The sequence below is a fragment of the Bos indicus genome, chromosome 11, assembly GCF_029378745.1.
Source record: "Bos indicus isolate NIAB-ARS_2022 breed Sahiwal x Tharparkar chromosome 11, NIAB-ARS_B.indTharparkar_mat_pri_1.0, whole genome shotgun sequence".
NCBI lineage: Eukaryota > Metazoa > Chordata > Mammalia > Artiodactyla > Bovidae > Bos > Bos indicus.
Window position 1 is genome coordinate 19,083,381 of NC_091770.1, and position 24,986 is coordinate 19,108,366.

Below are 24,986 nucleotides of genomic sequence, written 5' to 3' on the forward strand. Positions count from 1 at the left end.
GGGCCTGAATCCCTTCGATTTAATTGATGACACTAATATGTAAATAACTAAAACCCTGCAGATTGCACTTATGCTGTGAGCTATCCATCATTTGTTTTTTTGAAACATGAGTCAGGTTTTGCTTCCCACTGTTATTATCTTGTGTCCTGTTCCCAGAAGCATAGACTACAGCCACTTCATTAAACTTGCCAAAGTGCAAAAAGGACCGAAGTGAACTAAACCAAAAAACAGCTTTAACATGTAGGAAAATTATTTCTACTCCAAAAGTGAGAGTCCAATAGAACCAGCTCAGTACTGTTTGTACAGTTTTATTTCTTTATGCAATTTAATCCAGCTGTTTGCCAGCATTTGAAAAAGAAAGAGAAAATATAATTGCCCTGCTTAAGTCAATTTTAAAGTATACTTAAAATTTTTCCATCTTATCTAGGTGCTTCTCTGCTACTTTATAGAATTTTTCATTGTAGAATTTGCTTGCTGGAAATGTGTGCTTTGGGCTAGAAAGAATATTTAGAAATCCTTACCCAAAAAAAAAAAAAAAGTGGGAGTGGAAATTTAAAAGAGGACCGCCTAATTCAGTACTAAAACCAGTGTGAGAAGCAGTGTGTGTGAGTGTGAGAGTGAGTGTGTGTGTGTGTGTCTGTGTGTGTGTGTGTAGTGTAAAATGTGCTTTTCAAAGTGCTGAGAGTTTGATAGGAATGTTTGATTAGCTCTTCTCAGAAGAGAAAAGGTGCTTGGACTTCTTCTTGTTTCTTCTTTAGAATAATTTGGATGGGATCTGTGATGCAGAAAAGCTTAAGGAAAAAGGGATATCCGTTCTCTGTGGTGGAAAAGTTTTGAAAAAAATTTGCTTTCTTCAAACAAGGTATGTTCTAACAAATTGCTACTTTATTTAGATAGTTTGCTTTCCATTTCTTGTTACAAAAACATGAAAATATATTTATCATTAAGAAACTAGAATACATCCCTTGACCAAGTAATCAGTCTATACAAATTTCAGTCTCAGAGAATTGAATGGTAACTGACATCCTTGGAAACAACTAATATATGTATATCAACTCTAAATAAATTGTGCTGAGTTAAGGTTAGAACAAGATTTTCACTGTATCCTTTAAACTAACTTAATTGTGGTTAAAATTAGTTGAAAACTATAATGTTTGTGCAGAACTTTAAAGTACGTTTAAATCTATTATTACTCCACATTATACCTTACTTCCTATGTGGAATACAATAGCAGCAGAACAAATTGCTTATAACAATGAAGGAAAAGCAGATACAGGCATATTGATGCTAAGTTAAAACAGAAATTATTCAGAGTAGATCTATACTTTTCTCTATTCAGACAGATCTTGGAGGAATGTGGCTACATGTGTGATTTTGTATCTTGTTTACACTGGAAGTATTTTCTTAGGTTTAGTGTTTCTTTAACTGATAAGCCCAAGAAACAGCCGGCATTGTTAAGTCTTCTATTGTAGCCCAACTTTACACAGGGAAACAGGATACGAAATCTCTTTCAAGCATGATTTGTGTTAAACTAGTATAAACATGAAATAAATGCCTCAAGCTCAGGTTAAACAGAGAGGATAAGATTGAATAATTAGACGCGATGGTTTGCTCTGAACAACCCACGACATCTTTGCCATCCCAGCTTTGAGAGTGGAATTCAAGATTTTCTTTGGGTTTATTGTAAATATAAAACCCGGCATTTTTGGCCATGGTGGTTATTCAAAAATGTGAGCGCCAAGAAAATAGCATTTTGCCATTACGTTGTGTTGCAATAAATTTGGAAGTTTTGGTGGTAACGTTCTAAGGTTGTTTTTCCCTTGGTCTCTTGAAAGATGAAAATAGCCTGTAGCCAAGAAAAATCAAATACTATTTGTTTGTGTATTTTCTCTGTTTTGTGTGTGTGAACTACAAGCGGTAGCTACTCCCCCATAGGAAAGCTGGAAGTGCCTGTCTTTTATTTATTGAATTAAAATACCCTCTTTTGTTGAAAGACTTTAGACAAAGAATTGCAAGACTACAAGGGCTGCATTTTTAATTGCAATATGCTGGTTTCCCAGACTAAGCTTCATTTAAATATATCTTATACCTCACCCCTGAAAGGAAATACGGTAGGAACTTTGAAAGTGCTTAATATCTATCCTGACGTAGCGTTTACTTTATGAATAGCGTTTAGACGATCTAATTATCTTTTTTGCCAAGTTGTTGATCACATGAAGAATAGTTTCTTTCAGTGAAAATACACTGGGTTTGAGAATGGTTTATGAATAGCATCAGGAGAACAAAAATGCTGTGCTGTGCCCATCTGTAATTCCTGTAAGACATACTGCTAGACAGGAAAGCGGTGTGGTTCAGTGCCGTGTCCCAAGCCAGGAGCCCAGATTACAGTCACAGCTCTGTCCCTGTTTAGTGGTGTTATCTTGAGAAAGGTGTGTAGTTTTTGACTTTTGTTTTTCCATCTGAAAAAAAGAAAAAGCAATGCCTGCATACAGCCCCTCCCAGGATGGCTATGGGGTTCAATATTGATTCTCAGTTTTAAAAGGGTTTTGAAATGTGAAAAGTTCTAAAGAAATGGAACCTTTCTTCGCAAATATTAAAAAAAAAAAAATAATAGAATGCATGGGAGGGAGTCACTGGTTGTGAAATAAATGTTTCGTGACCTCTAGGATGTTCCTACAATAATGCCCACATGTGCAACTTAGCCTCTCCTTGCTAGTTTGGAGGCACGAGCCAGGGATCAAGAGCAGTGGGTGCAGGACAGAGCTCACTGCTCTGTCAGTGGAAGGGCTTTCTAGCTGTGTGACCTTGGGGACTTTACTCAACATCTCTGTGTCTCCATTTCCTCACAAAAGAAGTGACGAAATTGCCTTCCTAATCCTAAGGCTCCAATGCACTGGAATATCTTCAATGTTAAGACATGGCCAGACCAATTTCACTGTTGAGACTTCCTGTATACTATTGATAGAAAATCAAAACAGGGTAATGGAACCTACAACATATTGCAAATGTCTGTGCTCACCTAACTAAAGACTTCAACACACTCAAAAATGAAAAGCAATATAACTTTATGCTAATGAAATATAATCCAGTGTGTATACATGTATGTGTGTATGTATAATCCTATGTGTATAAATAAATATATGCAGATGTATATTTACACTTATATTTCCATAGAGGACAGTGTGGTTCAGACTTCTTTCAGTTCTCTGGTGCATTTCTATGACTGTATGACCTCATGTGGCGATAATGTCAAATATCTAAATTTAGGTAAAGTGAAGGCCAAGTGGCCCTCCTACGCTATGGATCCTGAAGGGGCTTGTCAGGCAGGAGGTTCTGACACTTCTTAAATATGTTACCTTTGGCAAATTTTGTAAACCTTCTGGCCTCAGTTTTCTCATCTGTAAAAAGAGTCTACTATTAATGGTTACCTCATAAGGTTGTGGCAAAAAAACTTCAACTTGTACTGGTACAAGTTGTTGTAGCTTGGTCAGTACCCAAATGTTAGCAAGTAATTTTTTATGGTATGGGACTGGAATGAAGAACTTAAATCAGCTGTTAAATCATTTGCAATCCTCTTCAAACTTAAACATTAGCTCTTTGGATGTAGTAAGCAAATAGATATGTGGAACTATGTGATCTTAATACAATTAATAGAAATTTGGGACTTCCCTGATGGTCCAGCAGTTAAGATTCTGTGCTTCCAACGCAGGGGGTGCAGGTTTGATCCCTGATCAGGGAACTAAAATTCCAAATGCTATGTGATACAGCCAAAAATTTTTTTTCAATTATTAGAAATTTCTTGCTATCTTGCAGGAGATCTGAACTAATCAATATTTCAACAAATATTAAATCAAGAGAGGTACAGCCATTCTGTGATGTGTGTATTTTGAGAAACCCCAAAGGTCCCCTTCTGGCTGCCAAAACGTGTCTCACTGTGGCTTGCAGAAGGTGGTAAAATTCCTGGCTCCCTGAACACATACACACTGAGAGAGAGAAGTGCACAGAGAATTTGCTAGTTTCTACAGACATGAAAGCTCCCTGTGCAGGTGGCTTCTGCTCAGCAGAGAATGAGGCAAGAAATGAGCGAGAGACCAGGGCCAGTCGTGTCTCCCCATCAGAAATGGCTTTCTGATAGTGCCAGCTCTTAAAGTTTCATTAAGGCACAGGACTGCACACAGACAGCCAGGGCCTGATTCCTACATTGGCCTGGACTGCGGGGTTCTCCTGCTGCTAGTTCCTCCAGCTGTGCACCTATGCCCCTCCAGCCCAACTCCCTTCACCAGCTTGTACTGCTGTGCACACCCCATAGGGCGATCCTGCAGTGACAGGGGCCCTGCACCCAAGATTGGCCCTAGCCCTTGCTACCAACCCTGGCTCTCAACCCTACAGACAGCTGACCCCACAACCCAGTGTATGCACCTGGCTCAAGCCACAGCTACTGCCTGCCCTGATCCCCAGCCTCTAAAGGTGTCACTGAGGCCTCCCACAGCCCTTGCAGCCACTGTGGATCCTCTGCCCTCCTCTCCAGGGACCACGGTGTTGTTGATGCTGTTGATGCTGTGGCCTGAGCTGTCAAGCTATCACATCTCCTTGGACCTAGAGCTAATACAACCCCCATACTTAGAGCCCTGCACCATTAGACGGGTCACAGTACACTCCCGTGTGCCCCTTCTCGCAGGCGAAGGTCTTTCCTTATAGAAGTCAGTCCATGAAGTTGGAAAGAGATGATTGCTTCTTCAGATGCATAGATATCCACAGAAGGCTATGGGCATCGTGAAGAATCAGAGAAATACGCTGCCACAAAGAAACACAGTAAACCTCCAGTAACTGACACCAAATCAGGAGAACAAAATGAGAAGCCCAGCAAGGGACAGAGAAGATTGACAAAGAACCCAATGGGAATTTTAACTAAAACACACACACACACACACACATTGAAGTTAATCTGAGACCATCTAGGTGAGTTCTTTTTTACAGACCAGGAGGTGAAGGGCCAAAATTGCATTCTCAATAGAGCACAGACTATTTCAGTCTTGTTGACTGCATTTTCCTATGGTTACCAAAAAACACACAGTTGTGGAAACTGGATTCAGAATTTGTTTTTAATCAACTAGAAAACTTTTCCACTTAACAGACTGCAAGCCTTAAAGAAATCCTGAGAGATCGCCCATCGGAAATGCTCCGGGCTGCCTGGAAAATGCGCGCAGCAGGCACCTGGCGATGCTCGGAGTTGAGACCCATAAAAGCGGCACATCGTGTGGCAACCTGCAAAGAGCAAATCCCCCACCAGCAGATGTTGTGACTGGAATCCGCTCTTGCATTCCTCTGGTGCTTATACCCTGAGGGAGAAAGGGGAACTGAGATGCCAGAATCCTTCCTGAGTCAAATTCACAAGCCAGGGTCTCGAAACAAAGCAGAGCAAAAATTCATTTGATTTACATTCAGCTTAGAGAATATTTTGCTGTGTTTGATTTTGGTCTTATAGCTTACAAAAATATTTAGGCCCATGTCTGCATCAGTGTCGGGGCTTCCCAGGTGGCGCTAGTTGAAGAACCTACCTGCCAATGCAAGACACATAAGAGACGTTTGATCCTTGGGTTGGGAAGATCCCCTGGAGGAGGGCATGGCAACCCACTCCAGTACTTCTGTCTGGAGAATCCCATGGATAGAGGAGTCTGGCAGGCTACAGTGCGTAGGGTTGCAAAGAGTCAGACATGACTGAAGCGACTGCACAGCACACATTGCTTCACTGTCACTTTGCAAGATGCTTTTTTCAATTCTTTTTAAGAATGCTAGATAGCATTCCTTAGCCATTCGATTGAGCCTATTGTCTGACAGTCATCTAGATTTTCATGAGACTGGGCTAAAGATCCCTACAAATCTCTGAGCAGAGAAAGCAGGAACAAAACTACAGAATTGCCCCCTGTCTGGGGCTCTAGCAGAGTTCAGCCCAATTATGGTCACAATTCCTTCACCAAGGATCCTAAAATCAAACTTTGGCAGCCCCTTCATGGAACACAGTCTTATCAAGGCAAAGAGGCTTGCATAACTCAATGAAGCTATGAGCCATGCCATGCAGGGCCCTCCAAGACAGATGGGTCATAGTGGAGAGTTCTGACAAATGTGTTCCACTGGAGGAGGGAATAGCAGACCACTCCAGTATTCTTGCCATGAGAACCCCATGAACAGTATGATAAGGCAAAAAGATATGATGCCAGAAGACAAGCCCCCCCACTAAGTCCACTATGCTACTGGGAAAGAGCAGAGGGCAACTACTAATAGCTCCAGAAAGAATGAGACAGTTGGACCAAAGGCTGGTGATGAAAGTAAAGGACGAAGCTGTAAAGAACAATACTGCATAGGAACCTGGAATATTAGGTCCATGAATCAAGGTAAATTATATGTGGTCAAGCAGAAGATGGCAAGAGTGAACAGTGACATCTTAGAAATCAGTGAACTAAAATGAATGGGAATGGGTGAATTTAATTCAAATGACCATTATATCTACTACTGTGGGCAAGAATCCTTTAGAAGAAATGGATTATTCCTCTTGTCAACAAAAGAGTTCAAAATGCAGTACTTGGGTACAATTTCAAAAATGACAGAATGATCTCTGTTCGTTTCCAAGGCAAACCATTCAATATCACAGTAATCCAAGTCTATGCCCCAACTACCGATGCCAAAGAAGCTGAAGCTGAACAGTTCTATAAAGACCTACAAGACCTTCTAGAACTAACATCAAAAAAAAGACATCCTTTTCACCGCTTTTCATAGCGGACTGGAATGCAAAAATAGGAAGTCAAGAGATACCTAGAGTAACAGGCAAGTTTGGCCTTGGAGTATAAGATGAAACAGGTCAAAATCTAACAGAGTTTTGTCAAGAGGATACACTGGTCATAGCAAACACCCTTTTCCAGCAACACAACTCTAAACATAGACATCACCAAATGGTCAATACCAAAATCAGATTGATTATATTTTTTGCAGCAGAAGATGGAGAAACTCTATCAAAGCAAGACCTGGAGCAAAAACAAGACCTGGAGCTGTGGCTCAGATCATCAGCTCCTTTTTGCAAAGTTCAGGTTTAAATCGAAAAAAGTGGGGAAAATCACTAGGCCATTCAGGTAGGTATGACCTAAATCAAATCACTTATGATTATATAGTGGAGGTGATGAATAGGTTCAAGGAATTAGATCTAGCAGACAGAGTGTCTGAAGAACTATGGACAGAGGTTCATAACATTGTACAGGAGGCAGTGACCAAAACCATCCCCAAGAAAAAGAAATCTAAGAAGGCAAAGTGTCCAAAGAGGCTTTACACATGGCTGAGGAAAGAAGAAGAGCAAAAAGCAAGGGAGAAAAGGAAAGATATACCTAACTTAATGCAGAACTCCAGAGAAGAGCAAGAAAAGAAGACCTTCTTGTATGAACAGTGTAAAGAAGTAGAGGAAAAAAATACAATGGGAAAGACTAGAGATCTCTTCAAGAAAATTGGAGAGATGAAGGGAATATTTCATGTAAGGATGTGCATAATGAAGAACAGAAATGGTAAAGACCTAACAGAAGCAGAAGAAATTAAAAAGAAGTGGCAAGAATACACAGCAGAACTATACAAAAAAGGTATTTATGACCCAGATAATCATGATAGTGTGGTCATTCACCTAGAGCCTGACATCCTGGAGTCTGAAGTCAAATGAGCCTTAGGGAGCATTACTACAAACAAGGCTAGTGGAGGCGATAAATTCTAGCTGAGCTATTTAAAATCCTAAAAGATGACGCCATGAAAGTGCTGCATTCAATAAGCCAGCAAATTTGGAAAACTCAGCAGTGGCCACAGGACTGGAAAAGGTCAGTTTTCATCCCATCCCAAAGAAGGGCAATGCCAAAGAATGTTCAAACTCCCATATAATTATGCTCATTTCACTAGTAAGGTTATGCTCAAAATCCTTCAAGTTAGGCTTCAGCAGTGCATGAACCGAGAACTTCCAGATGTACAAGCTGGGTTTAGAAAAGGCAGAGGAACCAGAGACCAACATTCGTTGGATCATAGAGAAAGCAAGAGAATTCCAGAAAAAGCACCTTCTTCTGCTTTATTCACTATGTAAAAGCCTTTGACAGTGTAGATCTCAACAAACTGTGGAAAATTCTTAAAGAGATTGAAATACAAGACCACCTTACCTGTCTCCTGAGAAACCTGTATGCAGATCAAGAAGCAACAGTTAGAACTGGACATGGAACAACTGATTGGTTCAAAATTGGGAAAGGAGTATGACAAGGCTATATATTGTTACCCTGTTTCTTTAACTTAAATGCAAAGTACATCATGCAATATGTCAGGCTGGATGAATCACAAGCTGGAATCAAGATTGCCAGGGGAAATATCAATCACCTCAGATATGCAGATGACACCACTCTAATGGCAGAGGAGGAACTAAGGAGCCTGTTGATGAGGATGAAAGAGGATAATGAAAAAACTGGCTTAAAACTCAATATTCAAAAACCTAAGATCATGGCATCAAGTCCCATCACTTCATAGCAAATAGATGGGGAAAAAATGGAAACAGTGAAAAACTGTATTTTCTTGGGCTTCAAAATCACTGTGGATGGTGATTACAGCCATGAAATTAAAAGACGCTTGCTCCTTGGAAGGAAAGCTATGACAACCTAGACAGTGTACTAAAAAGCAGAGATATCACTCTGTCACAAAAGTCTGTTTAGTCAAAGCTATGGTCTTTCCAGTAGTCATGTATGGATGTAAGAGTTGGACCATAAAGAAGGCTGAGCACCAAATTGATGTGTTTTGAATTGTGGTGCTGGAGAAGACTCTTGAGAGTCCCTTGGACATCAAGGAGATCAAACCAGTCAATCCTAAAGGAAATCAACCCTGAATATTCATTGGAAGGACTGATGCTGAAGCTGAAACTCCAATACTTTGGCCACCTGATGTGAAGAGACAACTCATTGGAAAAGACCCTGATGTTGAGAAAGACTGAAGGCAAAAGGAGAAGAGGGTGGCAGAGGATGAGATGGTTAGATGGCATCATCGACTCAATGGACATGAATCTGAGCAAACTCTGGGATAGTGAAGGACAGGGAAGCCTGGCATGCTGCAGTGCATGGGGTCGCAAAGAGTCAGACACAACTTAGCAACTGAACAACAACAAATTTGTTGAATCTTACTGAGAGACATTCAACTGGTGGCTTTACCTCTGCTAAATCCTAAAGCCTGAATGGGCCATGTTTTGTAGGAGGATGGTTAGGAGAATGTTGATGATAATAGTAATCATGATTAACCATCACCCCAACAACAATAAATACTGCCAACACTTAGAGAGTCAGTCTCGTGTACCAGGCACTGTTCTAAGCCCTCTTCATCTGTCAACTCATTTAATCCTAACAGCTACCATAGGAGATAGGTGGTTATGAGTCCCATTATACAGATCAGAAAACTGAGGCACTGAGAAGTACGTTATCCAATGTCACACAGCCGGTACACGATGATGCTCAACTTCAAACCCAAGCATTCTAGTTTCAGAGCTCACATCATCAGTCTACCAGGTAACAATTATACATGGTCTTGGTTTTTCTATCACTACACCAAATTAATTTTGCCATCCCTAAAAATACAACTTTCAAGCCAAGTCTAATTTCTAAGAAAGTCATTCCTCATTGTAAATATAGACTCCCCAGTAATACTGATGGAATGGAGTGGAGGTCAGGAAGTAACAGGGAAAAGCTGTTAGGAAGACAGGGTTTTTGTTTCTGTCACTCTTAAATAATTTTCTGACTTACGAATCACTTTTCTGGTGTGTTGGGAAGACTCTCAGGGGCAAGGCCAAGGAGCAGACCTCATTATCAAGTTCTTTGAGTAGCCAGTTCCCAAAAGGTATCCTTTATCTTCATTCTAGCGTTAAACTGGTAACGAGTCACAGAAAGAATCAAAGTATCAATTATTAACACACATAAGTGCAATCTAGAAAAACGGCATAGGTGATCTTATTTGCAAAACAGAAACAGAAACACAGACATGGAGAATAAATGTATGGACACCAAAAGGCAAAGGCAGGGGGATGAATTGGGAGATTGGGACCGGCATGTATAAACTTCTACTTATAAAATAGATAACTAATGAGAACTTACAGTATTGCACAGGGAACACTACTCAGTGATCTGTAGTGGCCTAAATGGGAAGGAAATCCAAGAAAGAGGGGAGATCTATATATGGCTGATTCACTTTGCTGTACAGCAGAAACTGACATAGCAATGTAAAGCAACTATACTCCAATTTTTTTTTAATCAATATCAAGACAGAATCGTACTGCCTTACAATTCAGGCTGCTTCAGAAAATCATTTTCCCTGATAAGGGTCTCTACCTTGACAAGACTCTAGTAAAAATTGCTCAAATTCTTTCCCACAGTGAGAGAAAGGCTAAAGTTTTGTGTGGACATGTGGTAAAAATTCATAAAAATCACCCTTCGGGCTATGGGGAGAAGGAATTCTGTGTCTGCATTTTTTTCTTCTCAGAAATAAAAAGGGGGAGAAAAAACTATTCCTCTGGGGACACCCAATGTACAGTTTCCAAGGGATCAGGTCACTGGCATCTCAGTGAGAAGTGAATCTGTCCTCTGGGCCCCTTTGTATCCCAGACAGAGAAAACATGCTTGGGACATAAAGGTACAAGTCAACTTGCCCAGACCAGATTCACTTTTAGAATATCGTGAATAGATCTGTACTCTGAACAATAAAAGGAATCTGGGGAAGCAGAGCTATTCAATGACAGCAAAACAAATATTTATTGGATTACCGCCATGTACCATGCACATTTCTATGTGCTTGGGAAGAACAGTGAACAAAACAGTCTCCATTCTCCTAGAGCTGCCAACCTGGGACCACATGATAAATAGACATAAGAGGTGTAAGTCTGGGGGTGATAAGGGGTGTGGAAAAAAGCTTCAGAAGGTGGGATAAGGGGGCTGGACAGAGCAGTGATGATTTGCAATGTGTGGTTCAATAAATGTCTGATAAAGGGACGTTTAAAATGAGAGAGAGGTGAAGGCAGCCAGGGAGCAACCTCTGTGGATTCTTAGCGGGGAAGAGTAAATGCAAAGGCCCTGAGGTTGGACTACCCTTGGGAGCAGGCTAGGGGAGGAAGAAAAGAGGTGAGATCCAGGGTGTCCTTTGGAAAGCAGACACAGAGGGTACCATCCTAATGCTCCCAGATTTTACCCAGACACCCCCAAATGCCCACTCACACACCGTCTGTGGACAGTTCCTGCCTCTGCCCTGGATGAAATGTGAGTAGGTCCCATGCTCAGAGTGTTTTAAAAGAGCTTGTCTACATTACACCTGCCAACAATCTCAGTTCAGTCATTAATGTGGAGGTGATACTCAGGTAATACTTAAAAACTTGCAAATGGCGTTCACAATTTCATCCCCCATCTCAGGCTTGCTTTCTGCAGTGGGGAGAGCAGGCTTGCATTCTCTTTCTCTGCACTGGATCTTTACCGCTCTTACCCTTGACTGCTAATGGCAGTTTCTTCAGTTCCAGAGTTGAAGAGGGCACAGACAGGAAAGATAAAGGTGACAGAGGGCCTCACTAGCTGGCACTGTTATGAGTTGGCATCCAGGTTCCCTGGGCTTGGCAGGCATGTGCCACTGTTTCTTGTCCCCATGGGAGCATTTCTATGGGTTCTTTGAAAATGCCCCTGACTTTTCTAGTGACCCCTTGTCTGTGGTTCCCAGATGTCATTTCACATGAGTTTGCTCTGGCTGGGGGCTTACAGCTCCTCCCCCTGCCACTGGGCAGCTGGAGAGCGATGTGCTGTGGCTTTCTGCTGCCCTTTCCCGAGCCCTCCCTGGACCCGGCTTGGGAGGCACCTAGAGCCACCCCGGGCTGACTCTCACACAGGTAGGTCTTGTTTGCCATGAACTATTCCCTCTCTGTCTTAATCAGGAGTCCACTGTGCCCTCAAGTCCATGGGACACAACTACTCAGTCATTTCAACTGGTCACTGGGCATGCAAGCTGGACTTCCAAAGGAGGTAACCAAAAACCAGGATCCTGGCTATCTGCCCCACTCCAGACAACACAGGTGGTTGTAGAAGCCAAGAGGGTAGCTGGAGATTAGAGAGCAGGGTTTCTTTAGGAATAGCTGTTGGCATGTTCCCATCTCCTCTGCCTCCCCAGATGCAGAAAGGGAGCCAGTGGTCTCCCTGCTTTCACCCACTCAGGCAATGGCGAGAGATGCTGCAAAGAGACCACTTAGGAACAGGGAAGTAGTTGGCACTTGGTTTCAGCTGAAACTTAGACAAAGGCTCATCCCATTTTAACATCCCATTACACGGCCAATTATAATACTCTCAAATGTTTATTTAGATGGGTGTGTTATGCCTGGTTAAACTTAAAAATACGCCTGGTGCATCACTTTACCCTAAATAACATTTGTGAGAAGGAGAAAGCTGTGTGTGAGTTCAGGTCCAAATATGACCCTCAAACAACAACAAAAAAATCTCTTAATCCTCACAACTAAGATTATTTTGTCACAAATGTATGTATTTCACAGTGTGCCTCTAAGCTATTGTCCACAGAGTATTTCAAAAAGCCTAGGATAGATGTATCAAGACAAAAAGGAAGGGAAAACCATCTTTTGATGGTAACATGGGGGTAGTGAGTGGGGTTAAGTGTTTGGGGCCTGGCTTCTGTTACATACTTATTCCATAACTTACTTACATCTCACTAAAGTTTGATTGCTTGCTCAAGTTCTCTGAGCCTCAATTTCCTACCCTGAAAAATGGGTACAATAGTAGAGACCTGATGGGATCACCATAATAAATAAGATCACACCAGTGCAATGTATAACATATGGGGAGCATTCAACACAATATTGTTATTATTAGAGTGCACTGTAAGCTTCCAAAACTTTCCTTCAAGAGGAACAAAGGACCAGTCCCACATCCAGGCCACCAGGCAGCTCAGCCACAGTGGACAGAGCGGGGAATGGGCCCAGGGCACCTCTGGAGCACGAGGCCACATGGCTCCCCTTGGAGAGCTGGGTCTCCTGCTTCTAAATGACTCTCTTTCTTCTGCTGGTCCCCACCAATATCTGGACTTAATCCCTCAGAGCCATCAATAGCTCAGCCTCAGTCCCAGTCCTCCTCCACATCCCCCGCTCTCCCCAAGCCTCTGGTTGCTGGAATTCAGGAATGCACTGGGACCTGCAGCCCCATGCCTGCCTCATGGTCGCAGCCAGAGAACTGGACCCTGTCATCTGAGACTAACCCATCTTTACCAAGAGGCCGACAGCAAAATATACGAACCTTGCAGACACACCCTCATCTTCCTACCTCAGCTGGAAGGCTGTGCCAGACCCAAAAATGTTTTTCTGGGCCTCAGAATTGAAGGCGGACCAAAAAAGCACAGAGCGTTTGGGCCAGTTAAGGCCCTGGGGATCCCAGTTGGACTGAACCAAATACCCAGCTCCAGATTCAACAGTGGACAGCCCCTTGGCAAACCACAAACCTCAGAGCCCAGGGGAGAGAACTTGCTGGGAGGAAGAGGGCTAATCCACAGTGTCAAATGCATTAGGTAGAGATGCTGCTGCTGAGAGAAACTTGTCTTCCAGAGCTTCTATGAGAACCATTTAAAGCGAGAACAGTTTCCAGAGTAACTACAAGGAGCAGTCATGGTCCACCTGGCCTTTTACTGAGGTCCTCTGCCCATCCCCCTCCAGATTTACTGCGCTTCCTGCCCCCTTCCATTACAGAGGATAAATAACTCTTGGAAGGAGTTCTTTAGAGCTCATTTGGGGGCATGCCTGCAAACTAGTATTTTTTCCCACTGGCAATATAAGATCTAAACTACCACTTCAGAAACGTAATTACTGTTTGCAGCCTCACTGGAAATCACTATTGGTCGAAGCCTTTGTGGATGTGGTAAGCATTACCATATGTCAGGTTCTTAACGAGGTACAAAATGATGGTCTGAAACACACGCACCGGGATGGGCTTTCCCTTTTAGGTTCTGTGACATGTAGAAACATGCCACATGGATCAATGAATCTCATGGCATAGGCATATATCAATTATCAAACACATGCATAGGAGCATCTTAATCCACTCAGCTTCCCAGGGCTGAATATCTTTGCTTTAGGATTTTCCCTGAACGATGTAGTGATCAAAAATGATCTTGGAAAAGGGATCTTGAGTAGCATACACTTTAACCATCAAAAAAAAGTACCTATAATATTTACGGAAAATTCCCAGATTGGAACATCAGTAAGTGTAAGATTCTGATACATACGCTGAAAAAATGAACATTCTCTTAAATCAGGGTTTCTCAACCCTGACACTATTGGCATGTCGGGCTGAACAATTCTCTTTTTTAGCAGTTATTTATTCGGCTGTGTGGGGTCTTAGCTGTGTCATGTGGGATCTTTTGTTGTGCTGCGTGAGCTCAGTAGTTGCCGCTCATGGGCTTAGTTGCTCTGCAGCATGTAGGATCTTAGTTCTCCAACCAGGGATCAAACCTTCCTCTCCTGCATTGCAAAGTGAATTCTTAACCACTGGACACCCGGGAAGTCCCTGAATAATTCTTTGTTGTGGAGGTTGTCGTGCATGCTGTAGGATCTTCAGCAGCTTCCCTGGTCTCTACCCACTAGATGCCAATAGCATCTCTGCCCCAAGTTGTGACAACCAAAAATGTCTTCAAACTTTGACAAATCTTCACTGGGGGACAAAATCACCCCTTGTCATGAACATTGGTCATGAGTACATCAGGAACTCTACCGGGACATTTTGACAGCATGATTTCAAGGTCTTCTCCCATTTTTCTTCCCAGAACATCCCAGGCATGCAGACCATGTTTTTCTTTCTCAGTGGCTGCCACGGTTCTTGGATATGAGCTGTGTGACCTTAGGCAAGTCACTTCACTGCTCTGAATTATAGGAATGATAATGTCACAATAAACTGTGGAAAATTCTGAAAGGGATGGGAATAACAGACTACCTGATCTGCCTCTTGAGAAACCTGTATGCAGGTCAGGAAGCAACAGTTAGAACTGGACATGGAAAAACAGACTGGTTCCAAATAGGAAAAGAAGTACGGCAAGGCCGTATATTGTCACCCTGCTTATTTAACTTATATGCAGAGTACATCATGAGAAACGCTGGGCTGGATGAAGCACAAGCTGGAATCAAGATTGCTGGGAGAAATAACAATAACCTCAGATATGCAGATGACACCACCCTTATGGCAGAAAGTGAAGAGGAACTAAAGAGCCTGTTGATGAAAGTGAAAGAGGAGAGTGAAAAAGTTGGCTTAAAGCTCAACATTCAGAAAACTAAGATCATGGCATCTGGTCCCATCACTTCATGGCAAATAGATGGGGAAACAGTGGAAATAGTGTCAGACTTTATTTTTGGGGGCTCCAAAATCACTGCAGATGGTGATTGCAGCCATGAAATTAAAAGACGTTTACTCCTTGGAAAGAGAGTTATGACCAACCTAGATAGCATATTGAAAAGCAGAGACATTACTTTGCCAACAAAGGTCTGTCTAGTCAAGGCTACGGTTTTTCCTATGGTCATGTATGTATGTGAGAGTTGGACTGTGAAGAAGGCTGAGCACCGAAGAATTGATGCTTTTGAACAGTGGTGTTGGAGAAGACGCTTGCGAGTCCCTTGGACTGCAAGGAGATCCAACCAGTCTATTCTGAAGGAGATCAGTCCTGGATGTTCATTGGAAGGACTGATGCTGAAGCTGAAACTCCAATACTTTGGCCACCTCATGCGAAGAGTTGACTCATTGGAAAAGACTCTGATGCTGGGAGGGATTGGGGGCAGGAGGAGAAGGGGACGACCGAGGATGAGATGGCCAGATGGACATGAGTCTGAGTGAACTCCAGGAATTGGTGATGGACAGGGAGGCCTGGCGTACTGTGATTCATGGGGTCACAAAGAGTCGGACACGATTGAGCGACTGAACTAACTAATGTCTATCTACTGCCTCAAGAAGATCTTAGGTGGTTTGGATGAGACAGTTTTGAGAAAACACTCTGCAGATTCTGATATAAACTGATATAAACCTATATCATTACAGTCTTCCCTAGTTGAATTCACTGAATGGCCAGGCACCGTGAGTTAGAAAGCAGTCAGGAATAACCTTTCAGCCACAAACCCCCCAAAAAGGGAAATTTGTTATCTCACAGAATAGCTGGTCCAGAGGTAGGCCCAGCCTCCAGGCATGAGACAATCAGAGATCCAGCTCCATTTCTCTAATTCATTTGGCTGCCTTCCTCCTTTTTGTGCTGGTTTTTTCCTCAGTCTAACTTGCCTCATGGTCACAACATGGCTGCCAGCATACTGGTAACAACCCACCCCCTTATTCATTTCCAGCAAGAGAGGTAACCTCATCCTGAAAAACACAGAATTTAAGTTTTCCCTTTCTATTGGTCTGATTCAGCTTGGGACACAGCCCACCCCTTGAGTAGTCATGGTCAACTGGCGAGGGCCCTGTGCTGATGGGCTCAAGCTTACAGTCCTGAAGCAATCACCAGCATGGTGGCATATATACATATATGGAATCATCCTTGGAATAGTCTTGGAGTCAGATCCACAACAGAAGCTGGGCATGGACCAGCTTCCTTGGAGCCCTCTGGCGGCATTTACTCCCTTTATCAAGTTGGGGTTGTGTTAGGAAGGAGGAAGCCAGGAAGCAGGTACTCTGCTAGGCAACCAACAGTGTCCAGTCCAGACAGCTTGACTCAGATTCTAAGCACATCTTCAAGGAGTCTGGCACATCCTTAGGAGCCAAGATATTGAGAAAAAGCAAAATTTTCCTTGCCTTCCTTGCCTGATCGACTTGCACTTTTCTTTAGGCATTTCCTTGAGATAAAAGAATGATAGAACTGGAACAAGAAGGGAAATAAGAAAAACTACTATCCTCTCTAGCTCGTTCTCTTTCTTCACAGAATCCTCAGGTTTGTAACAGTGACCACTGATGTCATGGCAACAGGAAATGCAGTGTTATGGGCTTAGTCCAAAGGAATACAATCTGTACAAACTTTTACATGCAGGCTGAGGCCACCTCCCCATTGTAAAGGCCCTCTTAGTGCCAGCCTTCCTTTTTCCATCCTCACCAGATCAACCCACACCACTGACAGTGCCTGAGGCTTTATATCAGGCAGAGAGGGAGAAAGCAAGGCTGCAGATGTGGCCTCCCCCCTCAGAGATGTCTGTCCTCAAGGGATTTTTGGCATTTTGAAAATATAGCACAAGCCTCTCATAACTATTAAATGTTTCCAAATGAACACTGGTTCTTTTTGCCTTGTGAACAAAGGGCATTGTTAGGTGCTCCCCATGCAGCACCATAGATCAGACAAACACTAGCCTTACATAAATCCTCCATATCCACCAGGGCAGATTTTCTTCAAGTGAGTGGCTTGTGAAAGCCTCGAGGGGGCTTATTAAAAATGATGAATGCAAAAATAATTTTTAAGCCTTCCTTTTCTCCCTATTGCCTAAAGGATCAATTCCACATTCTTCAGGCATGACATTCAAGGCTGACATGGCCCCTTCTTTCCTCTCTAACAGTCTGACTCCTCTCCCATCCTGGCCCAGCAGCTCCCAGTTCCTGAAGCTCCTCTGTCTCCTGTCCTGTCCTTCTCTCACCCCTTATTGTTTTCCAATCTCCAGTTAAACTAATTAAAGCCTCTTCCAGAATCCTCATGCCCCAGGGCTATTTAAATCATCTACCGTTTATGCCATCACCATATCCCCGAGAGCAGAAGTTCTGAATTCTGGTTGCACAGCGAAGTCACCTGGGGAACTTTAAAACAATATTGATTTCAACTCAGACCAACCAAATCAGAATGTAGAGGAAGGAAGTGCACTTGCTTATTATGAAATATCTATGGCAAGTAGTGAAATGAAATACTGGACCTCTGCACTCAGAATGCCTGGTTTGAATTCCAGCTCCTCCTCTTTCCAGGCTTCTGACCCTTGGGCAAAGTACTTAACCTCTGTGCGCTCTCAATTCCTTACCTTTCAAATTAAGGCAAGAAATAGCCCCCGCTTTGTTGGGTTGTTGTGAAGATTAAATGAGTTAATACATTACTGGCACTTAGTATGTGCTCAGTTAATGCTAGTTATGATAAATGCAACAGTTTTTTTCTAGAAGACTTAAAGCAACTTGATAAAACCCGACCCTTCTTCCTCTCTGCTGAGCATAGGGTACACACATGACTTTTTTTTTAAATGATTAAATGCATGCATGAATGAAGATGAATTATGATTTCAGGAAATTCGGAAGATTTAAATAGAAGTGGCCCATGAGCAAACCGTGAAAACTGAACAGGCTTGTGAGAGGCAGATGAGGGGTGGTGACATATTCCAAAAAGAACAGTAATAAGAGCATGAGCTAAGACACCGGTGCGCAAGGTGTAGAGAAAGGACCAAAAGTCTGGGGTGTACTAGGGTCAAAGGAGAGGATTACAGAAGAGAATCGCAGTGAGATGGTTTGCAAAGGACTATAAGTTGGGCCATTTCATGAAAAGTTCATTAAGGAATTTGGGCTTTATTCTGCAGAGGATGAGTGGACTGTGAAGAAGAATTCTGAGGAGGCTAATGCATAGTGAGAGCTGTGTTTTAGGAAGGTGATCCTTTCTAACCAGAGGGAAAGGTGATCTGGAGCAAAAAAGCAAGGAGAGGGTTTGGAAGTTACTGTAGCTTCTCATTTGGTATCAACACTGTCTGTATATGTTAAGTCTTCCCAAGAGAGATCATTTTATCAATTTGTTTTATTAACATTATGTGCATAGTTTAAAGATTTGAACAGAACAAAACTGTAAAACTCGCTCCTATCTCTGATCACCCAGTTCTCTTTCCCTGAAGCAACCACTGTTACTAAAATTAAAAAGATTAGAGGGGTGGGATGGGGAGGGAGGTGGGAGAAATGCTCAAGTGGGAGGGGACATGGGTAAACCTGATTCATGTTGATGTTTGGTAGAAACCAACACAATACTGTAAAGCAATTATCCTTTAGTTAAAAATAAATAAGGTAAAAAAAAAAATTATGAGAGTACTATGAACAACTGGGCTTCCCTGGTGGCTCAGATGGTAAAAAATCCACCTGCAATGTAGGAGACTCAGGTTCAATCCCTGGGTCAGGAAGATCCCGTGGAAAAGGGAATAGCTATCCACTCCAGTATTCTTGCCTGGAGAATTTCATGGACAGAAATTCCTAATGGGCTATAGTCCATGGGGTCACAATGAGTCAGACACAATTGAGCAACTAACACTTTAACTTTTTTCATGAGTAACTGTACACCAACAAATTGGATAATCTAGATGAAATGAACAAATTCCTAAAAACACAAAGCCTACTGAGACTAAATTATGAATAGAAAATCTGAATGATCTATAACTAGTAAGGAGAATGAATCAGTAATCAAAAATCTTACAACAAAGAAAAGCTGTGGACCTGATGATTTCACTAGTGAGCTCTACTAAACATTTAAAGAAGAACTAATACCAATTCTTCTCAAACTTTTTCTAAAAATTGAAAATTACAGGGCACTTTTAATTCATCTTATGACTTCCCTGGTGGCTCAGACGGTAAAGCGTCTGTCTACAATTCTGGAGACCTGGGTTGGGAAGATGCCCTGGAGAAGGAAATCGCAATCCACTCCAGGACTATTGCCTGGAAAATCCCATGGATGGAGGAGCCTGGTAGGCTACAGTCCATGGGGTCGCAAAGAGTCGGACACAACTGAGCGACTTCACTTTCACTTTTAATTCATCCTATGAGGCCACCGTTACCTGGATACCAAACCAAAGATGCTACAAGAAAAGGAAAGCACAGTTTCCCATATCAATACAATATCTCTTATGAATACTGATTGCAAAAAATCCTCAACAAAATATTAGCAAACTGAATTCACTAGCATATTAAGATAATTATACACCATAACCAAATTGGATTTATTCCTATAATGCAAGGATGGTTACATACACAAGAATCAATTAATGTAATATGCCATGTTAACAGAATGAAGGAGAAAAATACCACACAATCACTGCAATTGAAGCAGAAAAAACACCTGACAAAATTCAACACCATTTCATGATAAAAATGCCCAAAAAACTAGGTAGAGGAGAAAGCAGCATCATCCTAATAAAAGCCATTCATGAAAAATGCACAACAAATGTTATGCTCAATGGTGAAAGACTAAAGGCGTTCCCTCTAAGGTCAGGAGAAGGGCAAAGACGCCTGCTTTCACTACTTCTATTCAACACAGTACTGGAAGTTCTAGCCAGAGCAATTAAGCAAGAAAAATAAGTAAAAATACCATCCACTTTAACCTATGCACATGGAAAGGAAGAAATAAAATTGTCTCTGTTTGCAGATAATGTGATCATGCATGTAGAAAATCCTAAGGATTCCACAACAGAATTGTAAAACTAATAAATGAATTCAGCAAAGTAGTAGGCTTCAACATCAACACACAAAAGTCAGTTGCATTTTTATACATTAACAATGAACAATCAGAAAAAGAAATTAAGGAAACAATTCCATTTACAGTCGTAACAAAAAGAATAAAATACTTAGGAATTAAACTTAATCAAGGAGGTAAAAGACTTGTACAATGAACTCTGCTGCTGCTGCTGCTGCTAAGTCACTTCAGTCATGTTCGACTCTGTGCGACCCCATAGACAGCAGCCCACCAGGCTCCCCCGTCCCTGGGATTCTCCAGGCAAGAACACTGGAGTGGGTTGCCATTTCCTTCTCCAATGCATGAAAGTAAAAAGCGAAAGTGAAGTCGCTCAGTCGTGTCTGACTCTTAGTAACCCCATGGACTGCAGCCTACCAGGCTCCTCTGCCCATGGGATTTTCCAAGCAAGAATACTGGAGTGGGGTGCCATTACCTTCTCCGACAATGAACTCTATAGAACATTAATTACTGAAAGAAACTAAAGAAGGTATAAACAAGTAGGAGCATCACATGTTCGTGAATTAGAAGACTTGGCATTGTTAAGACATCAGTTCTATTCAAAGCAATCTACAGATTTAATGCACTATCAAAATCCCAATGATACTTTTTGCTGAAATGAAAAAAAAAATACAAAAATGTATACGGAATATTGAAGGACCCCAAATATCTAAAGCAATCTTGAAAAAGAAAAGAAGGGCTGTAGGACTAGCATAAATACAGACATACATACCAATGGAACAGAACATAGAGCCCCAAATTAACCCTCACATATGTGGTTAAATGATTTTCTTGCCAAGATCATTCAATGGGGAAAAGGCAGTCTCTCCAACAAATGGTGCCAGGAAAAGTTGATATACATACACAAAAGAAAAAACTTGGACCCTTACCAAATACCATATACAAAAATTAACTCAAGTGGATCAAAGATCTAAATGTAAGACCTAAAACTATAAAACTCTTAAAAGAAAACACAGGACAAGAGCATCACAACATTGGGTTTGTTTTATGATATTAAATATAAATTTATTTATTTATAAAAAATATTCACAAATCATATATCTGATAAGGGATTAATATCCAGAAAGTATAGAAAAACTTCTAAAATTCAACAACAATCAAAACACAATCTAATCAAAAACTGGGCAAAGGACTCAGACAGACATTTCTCCAAAGAAGATACACAAATGGCCAATAAGCACATGAAAAGATGTTCAACATCACTAATCATTAGAGAAATGCAAATCAAAACAAAATGAGATACCATCTAACACCAATTAGGATGACTTCCCTGTAGCTCATGTAGTAAAGAATCTGCCTGCAATATAGGAGACCTGGATTCAATCCCTTGGTCGCAAACATTCTCTGGAGAAGGGAATGGCAACCCACTCCAGTATTCTTGCTTGGAGAGTCCCATAGACAGAGGACCCTGATGGGCTACAGTCCGTGGGGTCTCCAAGAGTCGGACACGACTAAGCAACTACCACTACCACTACCACTATCGAAAGAAACAGAAAATAATAAGGGCTGGGAAAATGTGGAAACATTAGAACCTTTGTACAATATTAGTGGGAATGTAAAGTAATACAGCCACTCTGGAAAACAGTATGGAGTTTCCACAAAAAAATTAAAAATAGAATTACCATATGATCCAACAATTTCATTTCTGGGTAGAGACACAAAAGAATTGAAGACAGGGTCTCAAAGAAATAATCTTACATCCATGTACATAGCAACTTTATTCACAATAACTAAAACACACAAGCAACCCATGTGTCCATCAGCAGATAAATAGATGAGGAAAATATGGTATATATTATTCAGCCTAAAAAAGGAAAGAAATTCTGACATGTGCTACAATATGAGTGAACCTTAAGAACATTATGCTATTTGAAATAGGCTAGTCACAAGAAGAAAATACTATGTATGAGGTACTTAGAATAGTCAAAATCATAGAGCCAGAAACGAAAATGGTAATTTCCAGGAGAATGGGGAGTTACAGTTTAATGGATCTGGAGTTTCAATTTTACAGACAAAAAGAATTCTTAAGATGGGTAATGGTGATGATAGCATTTTATGGATGTATTTCATATTGCTGAAGTGTACACTTAAATATGGTTAAGATAAATTTCATGTTTTTGTATTTTACCATACTTTTTTAAAAATGGAGGAAAAACACTGAAGAACCATACAAAATAAGGTGGCATTATTATTTATTACCAATAATCAGCTGTTTTCTAATTCTAGGCAGCAAGAGAGTTAATTAAATTGGCTGGCTACTCTATTTATGCATACTTTTATCTCACAATCAGCCTTCCTTTACCTTACCGGAACTTCATATTCAGAACTCTATACTACATCTCACAATTTATAAATCTATGAATCAAGTAACTCATTCTTTTGGAAACCTCTATTGTTCTGTTTTTGTTAGAAACCTGGTGAGCACATGAGATAGTAAGGTTCCAACATCACTGTGTACCCCACAGCTCCATCACATTGAACTGCCTGCAGAAACTGTTCAACAATACTAGTGGTCATCCTTATCTCGTTTCTGTAAAGGCTAAGAAAGGGTTTGCATTTTTTTCACATGTTTCAAAAGGCATATTTATACTTGAAATGTGTAAGTAAATGAACCAAGGAAAGAGAGAAAATGCAGTGGTAAGAAAGAAACCTCAGCACATTCTGATTCTAAGGGACCAGATGATTCTGGTTGCGGTGCATTACTGATGAGTCAGCACTTGCGGGATATTTCCTCAGGGGTTAGTATGTTTCCTGGAATCCTGTTGTTTTTTAATCCATCCACCCCTTTGTGTGAAGGTCAGGTCTATCGTGTCTTCTTAAGTTGTAGGACAGATCTGCAGGCCCCTTTCTCTGCAATCCCATCTTCCCTTTAAGTTTGTTGACTATTAACAATGCTTACTGAAATATAATCCACATGTCATAAAATACACCTCTGAAGTATACAATTCAGTAGCTTTTAGAGTAGTCACAGATTGTCTTCGTTTTGTTTCCTTTATTTCCTTGGGAAAAGAAAGAGCCCTAACTATTCACTCATGGATTCAATATATTTATCGAGCCCATAAAAGATCAAATAAAAATTCCTGCCTTCATGGAGCTTGCATTCCAGTGGGGAACACAAACAATAAACAAATACAATAAGCAAAGTACAGAGTATGTCAGAGGTGGTAAGTGACTGAAAAAAAAAAAAAAAAAAAAGATAATAGGGAAAGGATGATGCTTGGTGGTACTCAGTCATGTCCAACTCTTGGGACCCCATGGACTATGGCCTGCCAGGCTCCTCTGTCCATGGGAGTTTTCCAGCCAAGGATTCTGGAGTGGGTCGCCATTTCCTTCTCCAGGGGATTTTTCCAACTCACGGACTGAACTTGTGTGTCTTGCATTGGCTGGTGAATTCTTTACCACTGGCACCACTTGGTAGGGTGTACCACTTGATGGTGGGTGGGAGAGGGATTGCAATTTTAAGGTGAGTGATCAGGGAAAATCTCAGGAGAAGATAACATTTAGCAAAGACCTGAAAGAAATAAGGGAGTAAACCCTGTTCTGATCTGGGGGAAGAGCATCCAGATAGAGTTAACAGTAAGTGCAGAGACCCTGAAGGGTGAGATGTGCCCAGAGCTTAGTAAGTGAGAAGGAGAATGGAGGGAAGAGAGGTCAGAGGGCCAAAGGCAGCCAAATTTCATGGGGTCCTGAGCCATTTGCCTGGATTTTCGCTTTTCTTCTAAGATAGAGAACCACAGAAGTTTTGATCTGAGGAATGCCGTGACCTGATTTGCTTTGAAGAGGATCACCATGGCGGCTGTGTGGACTTCAGTTTGCAGAGGAAGAAGGAAACACCCTAGTTAGGAGGCTAATTGCTTTAATCCAGGTGAAAGGGGGCATGGCCTGGACCAGATGGCAATGGTAAATATAGGATGAAGCGGTTAGAGTCTGGACAAATTATGAATGTAGAGCCAACAGTCTTGGTTGATGGAAAAGATGTGCAGGACAAGAGAAAGAGAAATCTGGAATGACTCACAGACAAAGGAACCTAGAGGTACATTGACAGATGACTGGACAAAGTTGTGGTACATACACACAAGGAATATCACTCAGCTATAAAAAGGAAGACACTTGAATCAGTTCTAATGAGGTGAATGAACCTAGAGCCTATTATACAAAGTGAAGTGAAAAAGAGAAAAGCAAATATAGTATATGAATACATATATATGGAATCTAGGGTACTGACGAACCCATTTGCAGAGCGGCAGTGGAGAGGCAGACAGAAAACAGACCTGTGAGCACACTGTGGGAGGGAGAGGGTGGGACGGATGGAGAGGGCGGCGTGGAAACATAGAAATGACCATTTGTCAAACAGATACAGTGGGGATTTGCTGCATGACTCAGGGCGCTCAGACCAGTGTGCTCTGTGACAACCTGGAGGAGCGGCATGGGGTGGGAGGTGGGAGGGAGATTCAAGTGCGAGGGGAAGGGGACATATGTAT

The 24,986-nt window shown here is 41.7% G+C and overlaps 1 protein-coding gene across 2 annotated transcripts in view; it reads left to right on the forward strand.

The window, feature by feature from the left end:
• Positions 1–597: 597 nt before the first annotated feature.
• Positions 598–24,986, forward strand: part of VIT (vitrin) — a 124,922-nt gene continuing 100,533 nt past the window's right edge. For both annotated transcript variants that reach the window (XM_019970008.2, XM_019970009.2), the window contains exon 1: positions 598–862. The gene's annotated coding sequence lies outside the window, so the exon portion shown is untranslated. The remainder of the gene's footprint in view (positions 863–24,986) is intronic.